The sequence below is a fragment of the Triplophysa dalaica genome, chromosome 15 (assembly GCF_015846415.1).
Source record: "Triplophysa dalaica isolate WHDGS20190420 chromosome 15, ASM1584641v1, whole genome shotgun sequence".
In the NCBI taxonomy this organism is placed as follows: Eukaryota; Metazoa; Chordata; class Actinopteri; order Cypriniformes; family Nemacheilidae; genus Triplophysa; species Triplophysa dalaica.
The window spans coordinates 12,996,263-13,017,934 of record NC_079556.1 but is presented as its reverse complement, the minus strand read 5'-3'; positions in this window follow the sequence as shown (position 1 = coordinate 13,017,934).

Here is a 21,672-nt window from a genome sequence, read left to right as displayed (position 1 = left end):
CATCATAGCTGTCATTTAAACATCCAAACTGTTTACAGTGGATTTTATTAAGCATTTGGAAAGAATTGATGTTTGCGAAGGTTCACATTTACTTAAACATTCAACCGTTCTGCTGGAGTTTAAGTAGATTTGTTTATATTTTTAAGGGATAGCGCACACAAAAATGAAAAATTCTGTCATCATTTACTCCCCTCTTGTGACTTTCTTTTTTCTGAAGAACACAAAAGAAGATATTTTGAAATATGTTGGTCACTGAACAGCCCCAGCACCCATACACTTCTATTGCATGGACACAAAATCAATGCAAGTGAATGGGTGCCAGTTTCCAGCGTTCTTCAAAATATCTTCTTTTGAGGGTGAGAGTGAGTAAATGATGACAGAATTTTCATTCATTACTTTTTTTAAAACTGTGCAATATTTGGTAACACTTTACTATAAGGTTGCATTTGTTAACATTATTAAATGCATTAATAACAATTAACATTATGTATTAGTAAATGGTGAAGTTAACATGTGCTAACTTTAATAAATGCATTAGAAGTATCATGTTAGCTAATGCAGTAACTAATTGTCAACACATACAAACCTTTAGAAAATTGTTTAAATACATTTTTATACATTACCAAGGCACACATGACAATGACTACATGACAGCAAAAACTTGCGTAACAATAATAATTCCTTAGAAAAGTAGTTTTAATGTATTAATAATGCCCTGTAATGCACATTATAATGCATTGTAATGCATTGTTGACATCTGCCAAAATAATAAATGTAAATGTAAAGTCTCATGAATAATTATATCAAAAGTCAATACATTATAACACTTATCAATTCATTGTTACACTTTGCATTTTTTATTTGGTCACAATTCTTTACAACAACATTTAATGTATTATAAAACACATTACGAACAATTGTAATGCCTTATTCCAAAACGTCTTTATAGCGTCTTAATAGCACAACTAAAAAATGAACTAATTTTGTTTATAGTTATGTACAAATAATGATTAATGTTGCATGTTAAGACAACTACTATAATACATGGATTACCATAAACCCATTCTGAAAATCTGAATGCAACAATCGTTTGTTTGGAGTTTAACAACTTTGACTGATTCAGCAATCTGTCACCTAAGCAGTTTTTCTTAATTAATATCGTTAGATATGCCGATGTGTCTTGGCATGTTTGATCAATGGTCTTCCTCCTCCACAGAGTTTTGTGATAAAAATCAAATGGATATTGATCACATCATCGATCCCCTTTCGCCGTGTCAATACAATATCTGTTCATTTATCTTCTGCTTTGCTCTCTGGCTACAGTTCCTCATCTTAGAGACACAGTCTCAAAGTGAGTTACGCACAAGGTCAACCATAATCAACCTCAGACTATAGCACGGGCTGCAGGCAGCTCTTTCGAGCTCTCAGGTCCTCTGCAGTCGACCATTCAATTACTGTGTATTAGGAAGTGGAAAGTCATTAATCAGATGGAGATGCACAGGTTTTCTCCATGGGACACCGAATGGATTAAAAAAACACAGCTTCTCCATATCGAGCTCATTTGGCAGAAACAATCTACTGTTGAGACATTTTTAAAAGGAAAGTTCACTCAATATACATGTGTCAATATATGTGTATTATATATAACTAGAAATCTGAATAAGTTTCTTTCTTAGAGCAGTAAATGATTTATATATTCCAAAATGTCAAAGCTGTTCTTTTACATAAAATGGAAGTAAATGGTGGATTTTCAAGACAATTCAAGTTTTGTCTTTTCCTCACAGAAATTGTCTTGTGACCTTGCTGATGCTTGTGAAGTTGATTTTGATGGTTTTATCAGGATATTTTATCCTTTTCGGAGCTACAAAGCATTTGATTCCCAGCTACTTTCATTATATGAAAGACAGAAAATCTCCCTTTTGAGCTCCATGAAAGAAAAAGTCAGATATTTGGTAAACTGTTCCTTTAAAGGACCAGTTTGTGAAATTTAGTGGCATCTAGTAGTGAGGTTGGCTCAGCCCACTGCTCACCCCTCCCTTTCGAGGCACTATAGTGTCTGATGCTGGATACATTTTTTATCACGTTGTCGTTTCTTTGCCGAAGGAGAAAACGCATTTACGAAATGTTTTGTTTTGGGATGTCATATCTGTAGAGGAGCTGGCTGATCAATTACTCAACCTCAAATTGCATATGTTCCATACTTACATATAAAGGCAGAGCACTTGATGTAGAGACTTTGAAAAGAGGTGTACAATTTTATCTCATGATATAGCCGTTTGAATGAAACTTGGCGAACGGAGTGATACAGGAACTCAGTATTTCTCCATATCTCAGACGAGGCTTCGTATTGTGTCCCTTTCCCACATTGTTTTTCAAGTGCACAAAACTGCTGTTTGATAGGTGCCCTGCCTGCCGCACACATTCATCCTCCATGATTAAAGTAAATTGGCGTCAGATGTCTTGAAATCTGTGTGACGCAAGTTTTCTATGTGCGATTTGAGTGGACAGGGCCAAGTGACGGGACTGATTATTCTCCTGAGCCAATCACATGAAAATATAACATAATAAAGAAGCAAGGAAAAATAGTGCAGTAAAGTAACTTTACAGCACTAAAAATGTAAAAATGTTTTTAACTATTACTGAAAAAAACTACTCAATTACAGTAATTTGAGTATTTGTAATTCGTTACTTTCCACCACTGATTTCATTGCATTTTTGTAAATAGATCCTCTTTAATATCACACATTGCACCTTTAACTTTAACAACTTCAGCACATAAAATATAAAATAATTCAATTTGTAAATATTGTAAAATGAGGGTGACCACACGTGCCCTTTTTTAGGATTTCGGGTGTATCCTCCGGAGGTTGCATTTGTTAAGTTAAATGTAAATTGTAAAATGTTTAATTTCTCTTAAGAAGTATAATCATTGCAATTTCCTTCTTAAAAAATAAACAGAGAAGACTTACGCTGTGGACAAATGCGACCTCCGATGGACACTCCCGAAATCCTGGCCAGGACGTGTCTGGGAAAAATTCTACATATGGTAACCCTAGTAAAATACACACCACCCTTCACAGTCTACACTGAGATGAGTTGTCTTTATTTCCCTAAAATGCGATTCAAACAAAAGATATACACAACAATTTGTTCAACATTCTAAATGAACTATTTTCAAATAGATTATCATTTAAATGGTGTTATATGGAAGAGAAAAAGGGGCATTTCTTTACTTCAAAAGTCACATTAGCTTGACTTTAATATATCATTTTAAGGCGTAACTCGACAGCTTCACTAAATGAGGAACGTACTGCATTGAAACGTAATTACTTTAGATCAAAGGATGAGATTCTGATTTATGTTTCAAGGAGACCAAGGGGGATGAAATGACCTCAAAACAGTGTGGAATACGGTCACGCACTTCTACGTTTTTAAAGGTTACTTTCCTAAATGCTTGACAAGACCGTGGCTCAAATTCCTGGGATGCAAGTGTACATAATAGAGTTTTAAAGAAACCATTGGACCAGTGTTTTCCAGCTCTCACCAGAGTCTTGATCACTAGGTACTTTCTTAGACATCACTCATTTCACTGACGCTATTAAAGTTAAAAAATCTCTTAAATGTTGGAAGTGTTCCTATTAAATGCACCTGTTCATTGCAACAAGTTTTAAAGTTCTATTGATAAAATTGACCGTCTTGTGTTCTTTCATTCTAAAGAAAATACATATTCACAAAGAAAAAGTGTTTTGCAAGACTGAAGGATTATTATAACGCTTGCGTATTGATCTGCATATGCTATTGGTCCTTTTTAATACAGCTTATTTCATGTCAATGACATTGTAATATGTTTGCATGCTGCATTTCTATTGGTCTTCTGTCTAAAACCCATTTGCATACTTAATTTTGAAATTTGTTATCTTCCATGCCAATATTTAACCCATTACAGCTGCTTTCACATTGCACACTGACTGTGTTGATTCCTGAAATCAAAATGTATGTGAGTCTCATTAAAATGGCAAGGCAGCTCTGACTGTTTATTCTTTTGCCTAGCAAGCATTTGTGTTTCCTTAAGGAAATGCAAATCTTGTTAATTTTCTGTGATTTAGTGGGTAACATTGCACAAAACCCATTTACAAACTCAGCCTTGTTTGTTTTTCTTAAAATCTGGTTCTTCGATATGTGTTCCGTGCACCAGGGAACTGTTGTAAGCAATGCAACTGTAACAGTCTCTAAAGCCCAGTGTTATAGAGAGGCTGTTAGTTTGTCTCATTCACTTTGTCCATGGCAAACCTATATAGGCTGCAGCGATGGATTTAATGGATGCAGCCGCGGCCTCCTGGGTAGATATAACCACATTATTTTCATGCATCTGATGGACACCAAACACCATCTCAGCATGCCACTTCCTCTTTCTATGTAAATTAAGTCTTAAAAACAAATTACATATTTTTCATTTTTTTTAATGGCTTTATCTATTGTGTGATAACTGTGAGATATAAAGTCATTCATGTGTTTTCATAGGGAGTTTGCGACTGTGGTAGTGTAAAAACAGTATGGAGACTCTTCGTGCTCTGTATTACACGCTGACAATAGAAAGTCCTCCTGTTATGTCGATTTTGAGTCTATTTTCAAGTCAAATCCTTACAGATTATGTAAAATGTCTTAAGTGTTAGATTTCTTAAAGATTTAAGATGACTTACAATTGTGTTTTACCTTCAAGCTAAACTAAAATCAAAAGTATTTTAACCTCAAGGGGAAGACTTGCCTGTTTAATATCAAAATGTTTAATGTATACCAGACCTCAAAATGCATGGCAGGCCTACATTGTCCAGTGAAACAGAAGACTCCTGGCAGATGTGAAAGAACATCATGTTTTCCTGTAGATTTTGAATGGGACCAGGGCACACACTGAGCTCTTTTTGTGTAGTTGTATATTATACAATGTGTGTCAAGACTAAAGCTACTTCTGTACTGTATATGTAAAATTGAATAGTTGTTCAGCAAGTTGTACTGTGTGTGTGTGTGTGTGTGCCTGTGCGTGTGTGTGTGTATTATGAGAGATTCTGACTCAAGAGTATGCAGACATCTGTGTTGCATTTCAATTCTTATTTCTTAACTTTGTATTAACTATTACTTTACTTTACGTAGGAAGTTAGGATGTGATCTCAAGTGTTGCTGATGAAAGGCTTTGTGAAGTATACAGTTGCTTGGTAACACATTAGTTATGATTGCCAGTTTGCTCTACACACATCAAGCTTTGAAGCATCTGAAAATCAAAGCCAAACTTCTCCAGTAAGTCCGTTGTAACTGCAGTTCCAAACTTTGCTTTAGGCACAATCCAAAACCTTAAGAATTATTTATCACACAAGACAGTAGAGCACTGAATAGTTCATCTCTTCAGTCTTGCTCTAACTAACGTCTTACTTATTTCCCTTGTTGACAGACTCTTCTATCATTTTATTTTATTTTATTTTGTTATTTTATTTATTTTCTGAAGTAGGCCTTTATTTTATTACATGCACTTTGATAGCAGGCATTCCTGTTGCTGTGCCACTGATGTTGACGTTTGCCTTATAGAACATCTCTGTGGCCTGAAGACACTCGATTCTTTCATCTATCTAGATGAAACAAGGTTTTAAACCGAATAAAAATGTCTTTATTTTGACCAGCTCGCTGTGGAGAAGTATGTATTGAATAATTATGCATCGCTATGAATATTGCATCATGGCCTCACACCCGGCCCAGAGTAAGTTGCCTAATTGTGGGAATTAATAATTAAGAAGCAAAGGTCTTTAGTGGGAACTTTTGATAAATTATTTCAAGCACTTAGTTTTTGATCGCATTAACTTTTTTCTAAGGTTGGGAGGTTATGACTGTAAAACCAACATGTCTACGGTATATCGAGTGGTTCTCATCCCTGGAAATGTCTAAGGTGTTTATGAAAGTCAGTGAAAAAATCTTCAGCACTGAACATTGCAAAGTTGCCAGAATATTACAGTTTTTTTTAAATGTTATTTTATAGTGTAGATAAATCAAAATAATTGTCATTCGTCTCTGCTCTCGGCTTAAATAATACTGTCTTCGCAGAAAGCTATGTAAATGTGGCACTTTTAGAAGGACAGTGCTTATCCCTGAACAGAATATTTTTATTAAATACACTTTGATGAAGTGTTGGAATAGATATATATGTTAATGGGGCAGAAGTGGAGGTTTAACTTGCTTTGTTCATTTGTCAAACAGCGGTATAGGTTACTAACACGGTAATTGATAAAATTTACTGACACATCATTGTTAGTGGCCGGTGACATCATACAAGCTCTAGATTGTGGCTTGAAGCCTTGCAGTTGCATTGCAAGGACAACACATGCTGTTTTATGTCACATAGAATGCCCTCTGCTCAAAGATGAATTGATAGTGCGCGTGATGTCATAATGCAATTATTTGATTTAACATGAAAAATGTATGACCCTTTAAGTGGTTCGGTGGTTTTGCTATTTTAAACATTAGCTGTACTTTATGTACCCATATGATACACTCATTCAATCAATACTGTGAAGCAAAGTTCACCTGCGGAGATGATAAGGCTATGCTTTAGTCTTAACATGTGGTTTGGTAGAGCTAATATCACTGTTATGTATATAGGATATCGGTGATAAACTAAATGGAGACTATTACTTGTTTAGCAATAGTATTTACGCTTTTCAGTAGAACCAATTGACCAATTTCTGCTAAAATGTGCCCTGTCTGTGAAATCTAGACTTAAATCTCATAATCTAATCATGAGATTAGAAGCATCAAAGCAGTAATACAGTAGCCATATAATGACAAAATTTGGTTATCACTGTAAGATTTTATGATAGATTTCGAGATACAGCATTCAAATGTTCTTGTACAATACTGACATCATCAGAATCAGAAAGAGCTTTACTGCCAAGTATGTTTGCACATACAAGGAATTTGTTTTGGTGACAGGAGCATCCAGTACACAGAATAAGCAACAACACAGAGACCCATCAAACAATACAAAAAAACAGTTACAGACATGATTTAAATAAGGGCCTATGGGTATAAAAATTAAGTAATACAATACAGTAAACATAAGAGTAAAGCTATAGAGAGTAAAGTTATGTGTGTATGTAAATATGTACAAGTAAAAAATAGAATAGACTATTTCAGTAAAAGGTATGCGTTATATACAGCAAGATGAAATATAATTTATAGAAAAAGTTGTATAAAAAATAGATAGTGTATTATCTGAAGGATATTGAAGATTGCACTTAGTTAATTCCACATAAGTCTTGCACGCAAGAAAAAAATATAAAAATAAATTAACTGTTCAAGAGGTAGATGGCCTGAGGGAAGAAGCTATTTTTGTGTCTGGTTGTTTTGGTGCTCAGTGCTCTGTAGCGCCGACCAGACGGCAGCATTGTGAAGAGATGATGGCTTGGATGTGAGAGGTCCAGGGTGATTTTCTGAGCCCTTTTCCTCACTCTGGATTATGATATTAAATACTAAATTTAACAATTTCATTGACACAACACTGTAATTTTGAATTGAAAAACAGAAAGTTTCCTTCCAAAACATTGAACACATTTCGACAGAATGTTCTTTATATTTTGTAGAATACATTTATATAGACAGTAAATCACTAAACATTACTTTACCTTGGTTTTCATATAGGGTCACATATGCAGTAGTTGTCTGTGTATGTTACATCACCTTGACATGTACAGTATGTTATTACTAAAAAAGATTCGTACTGATATTATACAGTACTTGCAACTTTTTGATACCTGACATTTTTGTGAATATTCTAACTGCGAAAAATAACTCATTTATTTTTTCTTTGCCTTAGTTTTATGACGAATGGCAGATGGTACGGGATCATGTCACACCCTCTGGGATATATCTGCCACAAATTAGCAGCAGTTCACGCAACCTGTCTCAGAGCATTGTGTAGCTGTCAGCTTTACTGCTTTACTTTCACTTAATTAAATGCCTAACCAAAAGTAAGCAGTAAAGGAGTCTTTGAAACTCGTAATGCAGACATTTTTGTTACGCAACTGTTTAAATTGATCACAGCTTATTTAAAAAATCTCCCTGTTTATTCTGCTGAGAAACTGTACTTTCTTGATTGAAATGCCATGAATCTTTTTTGGCCTGAAACTGTTGGAAACATGAAGGCCCTCTTTCTCTACAAACCTTTTTAGTGTTGACATCATACAGAACCACTAGGAAGCCTGTGTTTTTTCCAGCCATCCGGTTATTCCTTGTTAATAACTGGAATGAGGGATGAAAGCCCTCGGTGTGCGATAAGATGCCAAGTGGAAAGATGTTGCTGGAGCTGATCCACTGATTAGATGAGGAAATATTCTAAAAATAAAAGCGAATTGATAGGTCTGTGGTGATGTCATGCTTAGCTTGATCACGTTCACTGTGTTTTATCCAAACAGACATCTGAGATTTTTTATTTTAAGATAAATAATAAAATAATGTATTTTATTGATACTGCCATAAATCTGTAAGTTGAAATAATATGTATCATTATTACCAGTAATGATTGATTTTTTTATTGAAACACAGTTAAGTGGAGTGAAATGAAGGAAATGATATATGGAAATATGGATGTATAGAAATGTTGCAAGCAGGATTCAAACTTGCTTGATTTGCATGTATATCATGGCAATGTGATGCAATAGACCACATTCCAACAGTAATAATACATTCAAAGAGATTATATTGAGGCCTCATTCTTTATTTTTAGTTTTCCTCGTAAGCAAAATGGTGTTGAGGAGGATGTTAGTCTAGGTTCAAATGTACTTTATTATCACCCGGATTATTTATTTACATTATTTATTTAACACAGCAGAGGGAGCTAGTGTCTCTCTCTCTCTCTCTCTCTCTCTCTCTCTCGCATGTATACAAACTTGTATCCTCAGGACTGATGCGACTGATCCCAGGGCAGATGGCCATGATGCTCTTCTATGCACACGGCTCACATATTACCACTCTGCTTGGTTGTCAAAACTGATGAGGCAGCACTGGACCTGAGTGTTGTGCCATTTACATCTCAGCCTTACTGCTTAGCTGCATGACTGGCCACGCTGGTTCTCATATCAGTGTCAGAGTGTGAATGCTAAACACAAGCTTGTGTAAAACTACAGTGCAAACCTGTTAGGTATCAGGTCTACTGACAATGCACGTTCTATGCAATCTTCTGTTTTCTGTGTTCTGTAGAATAACGTTTTTGGTTGAACAAGACCTTTAACGGTATGATGAATAGAGATAAGAAACTTCTATTATAACTTTGGACCATATTGCAGGGGATAACATATTTCGAGTATCCTCACAACATAGCACACACCAAGTCCATATTTTGGTTACCTAATGATGCATCCATTTCAGCTTCAGCATGGGTTGTGTAGAAGGGTGCATCGAGGGTGCCTAGTGGTCCAATAGGGGGTGCTAATGAAAATCCTTCTGAAACATAAAATGACGAAATTGGAGATCCTGTGGTCTCTGATAGCCCACTTTGGACATTACAGCAATGCAAGACTGGTGAAAGCTGGTAGAGTCATCTTGAATTCATAAGTCGAATTCTAAATCTTAAGGATATACTCCACCCAAACCAAAAAATACTGTCATCATTTACTTACCTTCAAGATGCTCCAAACATGTATTTCTTTGTTCTGATGAACAAAAAGAAAGATATTTGGAAAAAAACGTTAGCAACTGACATTTCTGGGACATCATCTATTTATTTATTATCTTTTTTATCATCAGTAAGATATTTTGAAGAAGTTAAGAAAGCACAGTTCTGGGGCACTTTTCACTACCATTTAAATCTTTCCTAGTATGATAGTCAATGGTGTCCCAGAAATCTCAGTTGCTTTCAGTCTTCCAAATCTTTCTTTGTGTTCAACAGAACAAAGCCATTCATACAGGTTTGGAACAACTTGGGGTGGAGTAATTCATGCCAGAATGTTCATTTTTGGGTGGAGTATCCCTTTAAAGGTTAAGCTGGCAGAAACCAGTAATGATGTTCAATTACTGTTTTCAAGCAGGACCAGCCTCAGAGCTGTCTAGGTCTTACGCATCCCACAGGGCTGAGTTTCTTTTAGAAAGCAATGTGCTGTAACAATATTGATCTTGGATCGTGAATACAACTGTTCCGACCCTGGTCTGTAATTACAGAACAACTGAAGTTCTGGCATATTGCTGTCTCCATGTCTGCTGTATATCCCGCAGTCCCTCTGAATATCCTGCTTAAGTCAAATCTTTTTAGCATATAACGATGACCTGTGTTATAAAAGATTTATGCCATTTCATTGCAGTACTATAACGTTTTATGAAGGCCATCATTTACCTGCCACATATGCTGCCCTGTTCCAGAGATCAGGCAGATTTAAGCCATCACAGTCAAATAAATCTGATTGGACAGCAGTGATGTCTGCGAGTCAATAATTGCTGCATCCACTCGTGCATATGTAAATCTACGGAGAAATATTAAGCTCTGTACAGTTACGCTGTGATGTCACAATGTTTGAAACCTAATCTTGACAAGAAGGACATTGTCTTTTATCTGTTCCTATCACATTTAATGAATGTACTGCCCCAAGGGTTGAACACTGTATCTGATGTAAGACAGCACAATGTTTGCTCTCAGGTTCACCAATGTCGGGAGACATCAAAGTCTTTTACGGCTATGGAGCTTAATTTCTGTCGGTGTAATGAGGAGAGTTCGGATGTGCTCCTGGGTCACTTCAAAGACGGGCTAATGATGGAATAAGTCTGAATCAAAGATATATTTTTGTCACAGTCATACAGTACACAGTCACCTGCTATTTTATGAAGAGATGTATTATCATTAGATGAAATGCTTTCTTTCTTTGAAATGCTGTTTGGGGTGAATAGGGGCAAGGATTATTTTACACCATTTGCATTAGATCCTTATTCTGCAGCGGCCAACTCAAGTTTTTCATCATTATCGAAATGTACTTCATGCTCTGAAAGGGATCGCATTGTGAATAATACACAAGAAATAGCAGTCTCCTAATGGATGTCTTTTTATGCAAGACAAAATAAAAATGTGTAAGAGGTACAGTTTATATTATCTTATCATACAAATACAAAGGGAAAGGTTAAAGGGCTGTTCACACTATGACTATAATAATAACTGCTCACACTAAATAATGTGTTGTTCATAAAAAGGACAAGCGTTACTGTTGGGTAAAATTAACCCAGCAAATGGTTTATTTTTGACCCAAGAATTGATTAAAACAACCTAGCATGCTTTAATTTAGAACCCAATGGTTGGGTTTGTACTGTTTTTGACAGAATGCTGGGTTGAAAACAACGCAGCATTTTTTAGAGTAAACGTCCCTCAAATCTTTATTTTCCATGTTCTCTTATTTTAAACACACACGACTTATAGATTCATGTTAAAAGAGCAGGGACATAGAGCCCTGCTATGTTAAGATGGAATTGCGTAGCAAGTGATATAGCCTAGGGGCTTTCTGTTAAATCACTTTGCTGGAAACCAAAGTTTGTTCATCCTTGTTAAAAGATACAAGTATTGCAGGTCACATTGCAACACATTTGGAATGCTTATGCGTCAAAGCCCTTAAGGGTCCCCCTAATCATAGAGTCCAGAACAACAGATCAGATTTTATGGCTGATTTAGTTGCCCAAAGGATACTTTCTACAAAATAACATTGGGAAATCAAGCTGTAACTGGTTCATAATATCTTTATTTGAATGACCTAACTGGGTCGTTCTTGGTTGTGGGGTAGATAACAGAGAAGACCCCACTGATGTCCTTTTGCCCAGAGAGAGAAATCAGACTAATTTGCTTGAGGCTCAGAGGTGGCACTCATTATACCTGAGCTCTCTGTGTTTAATTGGCCTCATTAAAGGATTAACTTCACAAATTTACCTTTCCCCTCAAGGGCACAATGCTAAGTGCTATATCATTGGGCTTCCTGGAGTTACTCCATTAAAATAACCCTGTCGACATTTAACCCCTTCAGGACTCTCCGTGGTGTCTTTGTAGACTGTGGAAAAATGAATCTAGAGTTGTTTCAAATTTATTCTTTTGCGCTGAGGGTGGCTAAAACCAAAGGCTGTTATCATCCTTAAAAATTTCACTCCATACATGCGATCATTGACTCATCATATTTTGCCCGATCGCTATGACAGCCTCATAAAAGTGGAGACAGAGTGGCAATTGAAGTAGTTAACTTGTTAGATAACTACAAAGCCCTGTTATTGGTTGTCTTCCACTCTGAAAGCGCTGCCTTGCACCAGGGACGAAAAAACGGAGCGGAGAAGTGAACAAATTGGACCCATCATTTTTCATGCAAGCGGTGACATCCCAGTCAGCCAATTTCACTCCAATAGCCTTTCTCAGGGATCATTGATATCTGCATTAGAGACCTTTGTTAGAGGTCTCATCTAAATGCATTGAAAAATGCCTCACTCTCCTGTGTACTTCCAGGCTGAGAAGGCGAGGGGGGTCTAGCCGTGTGTACTCACAGAGATTTGCCGACTTGGCTCTGTCTACATTAAGGTTTGTTTGCGGCCAGGCGATGCAGTGTCCCTGAACTCTGGAGAAAAACAACGAAATAAAACAACAACGGCGGAAGCAAATGGCAGAGATTCTAGAGGGGCATTTGCACGCGAGTTCTTATTGGAACATATGACAAGTCCTCCATCATGTCTAAGGAACCGGTCCATCAATCTCAGTTTGACTTGAATGTTCACTATTTTGTTGACAGACAAAACTGTGAAAGTAAATCTCCAGCTCTCCGCAATAAAGTCTAGCAAACTAGGCAATTGGATGGGGAACACGATACGCCCTTCAGCTAACATTTCGGTTCTTCAGAGAGATATTTTGAACGTTTTGAGTTGGTCTTCTTTTTACAACCCAACACGTGGGACAAGGCAGAATCCAGAGAAGTTCTCTGTTATTATCATTACATGTTCAGAGACACAAAAATAGGAGAAATCTCTCTTGGTTTTTAAAGATTTTCTGTAAAGCTTAAATGATATTGGATTTGATTTAAGTGAACCATGCTCTTGTGTTAATCTTCAATCAGTTGCTTGCAATTTTCCTCTCTGCAATTGATGCAGGTCTCACTCGTGTGCTAGAGCTGTGTCATGGCAAATTGTTGTCCTCAATGTAACGGACAGTGCTTCAATTTCTACATGAATCAAAGGTCTCCCATGTTAAAAACATCTTGGCATACACTTGGTTTGGCCTCAGATGCTCTCAGCATCAATATTTGTCCACCGATTTATCCACAAATCATTGGTACAGTTTTGTTTCCAAATGCACGTTTCATATTGCATTTTATATAATCTCAATGCTTGGGTTTATTTTCTGTTGACTCTAAAACCTTTGATACATCTCTTTTTACCACCTTTTCTGGATGGCAACTGCCAAACCCAGCTGACCCACACGATTCCATAACTTTAATATGACACCAAACTCCAGAATCAGAATCAGAATGAAAAATCAGCCCAAGGGTCAGTGGCAGAAAGAAATAGGGTTTCACACCAGGTCAACCAAAGCACACAACGCTCCATACCAAAGTACGAGCGACGCTTTCGTCTATTTTCAACCCATCGTTATTCCTCATAAATTCCAAACTAGCCTCTGACAGCATGACTGATGAGCCTGCCATTGTGAATGTCAAGAGAAACGGTCTCTCAACCCAACACCTCGCCGTTTCTCATTGTGTATGAGACTTAAGGTTTATGGAGGAATACAGGCGTTTTGATGAGCATTACTCGCTGGGAACCAAGGGCACACTGATCTACTGTCAGATGAGACAGGCCCCATGGTGGATTTTTTTTACTCCTGTTATTATTGTCGTCTGCAAACATTCATGACTTTCACCAATAAGGTCCATCTATTTCATGCATGTGTATACATTAAAATTGAAAGTTTGAATGGTGATCCGGTCGATTACTTTAATGTGTTTAATATTTAATTTTATACTATATTAAAAATGAAAAAGGTTAAATATTTGTATTATGTATTATTAAACGTATAACATGGTTACTTAAAACAGTATGTGAGCACGGAATTCCATGGTTGACTGCAGTCAAAGCTTGAGTCCTCTAAATACAATTGTGATATAACCAGCTTTTGAAACAACGTATAGAGAGTAAGATCTTCTAACGACAAAGTGCAAGTCTTACCGTGTTTCACAGTTACCAGCACAGTTTTTTGCAAATACATCTCCCCTTGCCATAATTTGGGTACCAGATCAAAAGGAATTTGTTAAGGGGATTCGAATTCATCAGAGGCAAATGCAAAACATATTCTCCTGTACCTCGCACCACAGAGGCTCATAGTAGGTTCCCAGTGGATAATGAGGGCTGAGGCAGGTTTTAGTAACAGCTATTAGCCCACCGATTGCATATTTATGAAAGCTTTATGAAGCATTTAAGACTCAATTCCACTAGAGCGTTATGCACGGATTCTTGACAGCCTTCCTTAGAGAGTACTTTTAGACTCTGTGGCTGGATTGCAGTCTGCACGGCTCTTTTTTTTGTTTTTCTTGTGCACTCAGAGTGTTAGGCATTAACTGCTGGGGCATGTACACCATGCGTACATGGATATCAGGCTGGTTGCGCTTGTTTGCTCCACGCTGAGGGAGGAACGAGAAACTCAGATCCAGGCTCTGTTGTAAATGTCACTCGTGATGAGGTCAGAAGGCCTGGCATCGCTCTCACCATTACGCCAGCCTGCTTCCTGCAGCGGTGCACGCTACATGGAGAATTCACACTGTTTAGAGACTTTCTTTATATTCATTTATTTTTTGGTTATATCTGATTTTGTCCTCTAACAGCATCAAGAGCTAAGTACTGTTTGACATGCAGAACTTAAAATGGGTTTCTGAAATCGAATTTATGTTACTCAAGTGTAGCGTGACCCATTTTCAGTTTGAGACCGTGTGAGTGTGCCATGTGCATGATTTTTTAATAAGCAACGCAAATGAGTTGTTTGGTAAGTCAACATGCATTGAGCATGAAGTAAATAACAGACATCAAGTCATATTGCAAAAAGTACCAGTTGTTCAAAACTTATCTATCTCAATACTTATTTATAGTTTTTTAATAGAAGCAGAAGCAGTACTCTTCATTTTGTCCGAGAGAAATTATGAAAGGGGAGCTCTTTAGAGATTTCCTTTTTCCTTATGGCTATGTGCACACAGATTTGATTTCTATAAGGAAAAATGCAAAAACTCATACCGAGACAAATCAAGTGAAATCTGTAGGCACAAGGAGCGTAAATCTGTTCAGCTTCTTGATTGTGAGATACATTGACCCTTATGCAAAATAAATGGACAAATAGACATTCAGATAGATAAACTGTTAACATATTAAGCCATTTAATATATATTTGAAAATATATAGAATAATACATATATTAATACATTTAATATGTTACAATAGTACTATATTGAATAATACACAAGGAAGTGCTGATTTTCATACATAGAAAAAACATAAGCACTTACTTCCAATATATCAAAATGTATTATTTAATATATTGCATTATAGCTTCCAGTATCTTTCCATATATTTTTGTTTAGTAAGGCAACAGTTTTTTGGGAAATGCTTCACATTGAGAACGATGAGGTACCCTATAAATATGACCTGCAAATGTTTCTTTCAGATATGTTAACGATTTCAGTCCTAAACAAGTTGAAAACAGTTTCAAAGACTCCAACTCATGCATATTTGAATGTAAAAATCGATTAATTGAGTTGTCTTTGGAGACTGAAAGCAGATGTGTTATTGGCAAGTCTACAGACTCTTTCTAAACCCAGGAGAAAATGCATGCAGTAGGAACTTTCTGTCAGTCAATGTGCATTTCTCTCTCATTGGCCCTTAATTTAATTGCTGTTTAATTAGGGGCTTTCCCTCGAGGCATGCTCTGCGAGATGTTACGCGGCCTTTTCTTTGCACTACGGGTGCGAATATAGCCTACGGACAATTGCAGGCCACTGTCTCAGCACTATTTACATCTTACCTCAGGGCCTCATAAATCTGCGGATAATGTCAAGGGCAAACATATACATTATGCATATAAATGTCTGGAGCAAAACAGCAACAGCTTCACCTCAAACCATAAGAAAAACTCCAGATCCAAAGCCAGATCCTGTTTACATTAAGTTACTTCATGGCGTAACGGAATAGGTCACCTCAAGATATAATTATGACATCATAAAACTAAAATGTTTAAAATCTGCATTTTTATTTTTTTACGAAAGTAGCCTGAACAACCATTCGAATTTCAACATAGTCTTTTGTGTGCATCTCAAACCTTCCTTAGGTGCTTTGAAGTGACTGACTTTTCATGACTGCATAGAATGCAAATACAAAAAACAATTATTTGAGGCCAAATGTTTGGGACCGAAGTGCATTTTGTTAAAATGACAAATGCATCGTACATATTGTCATTGGATTACCAAACCACATCAGACCATATATTGTGACTGTGTCTAGGGAGTAGCCTGAATGTAGCTCCTATGCTACAGCAATCAATATAAATTTAGCATGGTAATAATCAGGCACCCTGGGTATAGTCCTCCAAACCCCTGGAGCTTTAAGATACAAGCTGCTGCAAGCAGCAGTGATGGGGAACTACTGAACTCTCTCTCTCTCTAATTTTTTCATTCGCACGCTCACTGGCTGGGTATCAATTCTATTCTTCACTGCCGCTCTTCAGGTCTCACAAAACGCAGCTTTTGATATAGAGGCTATATTGAGCACTGACAGCATGGTACACTATCTTTGTGAGAGAGATTGCAATTTGTCTATATTGCAAAAAAGACTGTTCTTAAGCAGTGTTTTTGCATTGTTTTCTTAAAAATACTGTATAAAAACAACCTTTTAACCACATATTTCCTTAAAAAGCTTAATTGCTTTTTTTTTCAACATTTATTCTCGTAAATTCTGTGAAAACAATATTAAACACTTAATTTTCTAATAAAATTGCATTGCTTTTCTAAATTACATAATGCCGCGTTTCATTTTGCAAATGCTCAAAACATAATGGTTTTATCTAATTCTTAGTTTTATTGCCGTTCAGTTCAGCTCAATCATAAAGGGTCTTTAGTGAAAGTGAAATGATTATCTGACTGTGAGACATGCCATGACTGCTTTGTTTGTGTGTGTGTGTTTGTCAGAACTCCATGTGAAGACATTGTTTGTGTTTTGCACAAGAATGGAGCCCTAATGCAATTGACAACCCGCTGTTCCTGACATTAATAAAGATGGAACATGTACAGGAAATTAAACTCTCACTTTCCCATTGTAATGAGATGGTATCCATCACCCAACTGTTTACCTCACAATCAGATAAAATGATCAAATTGGAGCTTGGTCAGCCCACACGCAATGCCAGCGTCACAATCCAATAACATTACTCTTTAAAATGGATGAGGTACAGAATTTGATTTAAATAGGGACTTGAGCTGATCCATCACAGTTTTTAACAGGGATTGAGATTTTACATGTAATAGTTTTAGTGAACTTACATTTAGGCATTTTTTCTCAATGGCATTTTTAGGCAACTTCTCAATGATTGCAACACACAAATAAGCCAATAACACTGGCTTATCAAGTAGAAGGATTGATGTGAATTCAAGGCATAAAGGGATCATTTTGATTAAATCAGATGACCTTTTTTGATTTCTTGGTGAGTACTCGGTAATTGCTTACATAACAATAATGCTCAAATGGCCACAAGAGGGGGTTGGCTGCACAGTTGACTTCAAAGCCTGACATCATCAAGTAGCCTAACAGGTTATCGGTCATTTTATATAATAGTCAGATCTCTCATTCACTTCCAAATTATGTCTCTCTCAGACCAGAGATATTAAAATGGAATATTATAGGCTGTAAGAGAATTTTATAGCATCGAACGTTATTAGAAGGGGACCGATCAAATGTTCTCTTTATGCGACCAGATTCAGCACTTTAGCTCTCTGTTGCCTTGTTAAATAAATGACCAGACAGACTCATCAGAATGTAGCTGAAAGCAAGTTAGTGGAGAATAACTCAACACAGATTTAAGCAAATCCATCTGGATCCCTGTGTTTCCACTCTATTGTAACTGATGGGAAAATGTTAATTATGTTTTATATAACAGCAAGACTGTCCTCAAATCTTACATAGGCTGTATTCTCAGAGGGAATATCAGAGGAGCTTTGACCTCATATTTCCCTCTAGTGCAGTGGTTTCTTGAGAGAACATTAAACACAGCACGTCCATGAACTCTTTAGGCTGTTTGGATAGACTGTCCATTCATGTTTTGGCTACTCTGAACACTCCTTATGATTTTCCACACAATGAACTGAAGGGCAGGAGCTCTGAAGCAGATTTTAATTGAGAGACAATGGAAGTAGTCTGATGGATAAAGGTTTATGAGTTATTACAATACAATTTCACTTTATTTAGATTTTGCTATTAGCTTAACATTGAATAATATTTGTATAAAAACAAGCGTTAAATGGAGGATGCATGAATATTTCCTAACTGTACATTTTTTTTGTTATAAGACATGTAACAACATATATATTTTGTTTATTTTTGATATGTTGTAAAATATTGTTTATATATATATATTTTATTGTTTATTGGTTTTATTATGTATTTTTGCTATTTCAAATAATTTTTTTTATTTTTTACATTATTGTGTAAACATATAAATAAGGAGACAGTCAAGAATGCCATGCTTATGATGAAATTATGCTTATAATAAATATATTTTGCATCATTTCCAATTAAGTTGTAAACTTGGGGAAAAAATACGCAACAAGCTACAACAGAAATCTATATTAAAAAAATATTTATATTCAAATAAAAATGTAATGATTTTTTAAATGGTATTTCTTTAATGTTGTAGCTTGTCGCGCATTGCTGTTTGGACAAAACTTTACATTAATGCACATATAATATTACTTATTTTTCGTCAATTTGTTTTTTAAAGCGGTCATATGACACGGCCAAAACGAATGTGTAATGCAATGTGCATACAGGATTTAAGTTTCAAAAACACTGTATTTTCCACATACCATGCATGTTTGTATCTCCTCTTTGCCCCAGCTCTCTGAAACGCGTGATTTATTACAAAACTCATCACGCAGTAGTGAGGTGTGCTATGATTGGTTAGTTAACCACCTTACTTGCGTGTACATTTGGGGGGTCTTAGTTAAATCATACCATGAACTGACGTAGATTTAGGGGGTGTGGTTACACGAGGCGTTTCAGGCAGTTCTGGGTGAGCATTAGCTTTTAGATAGAATGCATCTTTTGTTCCAACACTTTAATTTCTGCTATTTTACATGTCTAATACGTACATGGGCAACTTATTACACAGTAAAGACACAGGAAAACACGTATTCGCGCCTTGTAGTCAGTGCGACAAATGGGTTATAAATTAATCAAAAAGTTATTTAATTATCAAAAAAATGCAGTTTAAAACCTTTTCCAAAAGCATTTTATTTCAACCCATTCATCAAACTCCAGCTCTTATTCTGAGATGCCGAATAGTTAGAAACTTCGATTGTCTCCACAGCATGGAACAGCTTGTTCATGAAAAGAATGTGCAGTTTGTGCCAGTCTATGACCACTAAAACTTTGCATCTTCTCCCTTGAAAATATCATCGATACCACTTCAGAAGTTTGAGTGTGAACTTGGGTGACTTCCAAACCCTTCAGCAGATGGTTCAAAATAAGCTTTCAGATCTATTTCAAAAACTTCACCCTGTCAAACATCTCACTAACAGCTTCCCTATCTTACATAGCCACAATACGTTTGTCCACAGGTCAGTGGTCCAAAAGCTGTCATTGCATCAGCCAATCAACTGCAAGAAAGATTACTGGTGCAGACCACTGTAATGGGTGACATGGATCAGTATGGTGATTATTAGGCCTTGAAGCCTGCAAGGTATGGTTTGTCGCTCTTTTTGAAATGATCACCCTATTCCAGTCTAGCCTGAGTACACGCTGCTTTGATAAGCTTGGTCTGTTGGAGAATTTAGTATTAGTAGTTTTTTTCATAATATCCCACTGCCGAGAGACAGGTGTCTGGTTTCCATCTTCTTCTCGCACTCACTCAACGAGATGCAGATTGCCGGTAAAGATCACAGTCGGATTGAAATGATAGTGGTTTTGAAACTGCCTGTATGAGCTTTAGAGATACATTTAAAGCAAAATGGATACAACAGAGAAAAGTGATTGCTGTAATGATAGTGCCATACCCCGGCATTTTTCATAGCTGGAAACTTGGAAGCGGGCCTGATTTGAAAGGCGGGAAGAAAGGCATTCTATTGGCTGAGCACATGTGAAGTCCTAGACAATTTGTGAAAATGTTTCGCTCTAAAAATCACTCGTTGTGTTCTTAAGGTAATCGTGTTCGCCATAAGAGTCAGCCATTGAATAATAACATTTGGCATTGATTTGAGACACTTACACTGGGAGGTTTTAAATACTGTCTTCACAACAAACTCACGTTCCCCTTGAAAGGCAATGGCTACTTATGCAATTTCAAGACAGCTAAAATGAACATATATGAAGTAGGTGTTCCATTATGGCAAGCCATGATTAAATATAAATGCTCTGATTCATTTTTATTGCATCTCGTACAATGCCGGGTGACCTATAATTCTCATTGACTTGAATGTTACCCTTTGATGTATTTTCTGAGGCTAGACAGAAGGTTATAGCCGTTCCTCATCGTGCCTGCATGGAAGTGTATTTATGAGCTGAAATTTACACAAATAACACATTTCTTTAGGAAGTAGTCATATTGTTCCTGTAATGAGAGTGGCTCAAATGAATCTGTCTTGTAAAAATGGCATGCTTTTAACAATGAAGCAAAATTGTGGGTGTCAGAAAATATGGGCAAAATGCTAACTATGGGGGTTCATAAGTGAAATCGTGTCATCAGTCTAAAAACATCCAAGACCTCATTTATCTTTGTAAATAGACATCAAATTTATCATAAAACACTCAGATCAGTAGGTTGTGCTTTCATTGAACCCGATATGTCGATAAGGGAGAAATCTTTGTTTGATGCAGACCACGAAATCGAATAACAACCTAATGTAAAAGTGTAAAAAAAGACCACAATTTAACACAGCCGTGATTCCAAGGCTCCTTTAAGACCTTCAGGTCAGTTGATATTTAATTGGGTGCTTAAAATATTCACAGGGATACCGCATAGATAAATGAACTACTAGGCACAGTGTAAAATCTAAGACAGGTCAGGTGTCATCTAATGCCATGGAATAATTTACTACGCGATCTTAATGCAACGCTAATGCCAATTAATACATTAAGCACATTACAGAATCATACTGCAATTTACAGTTACAAATTGTGAAATTATTTGAAATGAAAAAGATCCTTGTGTCAAGAAGCACAGGGAGATATGTTATGTGGTTTTTATTTGAACTGTAATTATACTTAATGGATGGGGTCCATTTTAAAAAGGGGGAATGTATGATGATATCATTTTCTTCCTAAGGACCGCATTAGCTCCTGAACAAGTTAATGCGACAACATCTGAGTAATATCTACTGTATCTCCACTTATCCTTACACCATTGTTTCCTATCAAACCGCGGATCCTTGCCCTTCCTTTTCATCA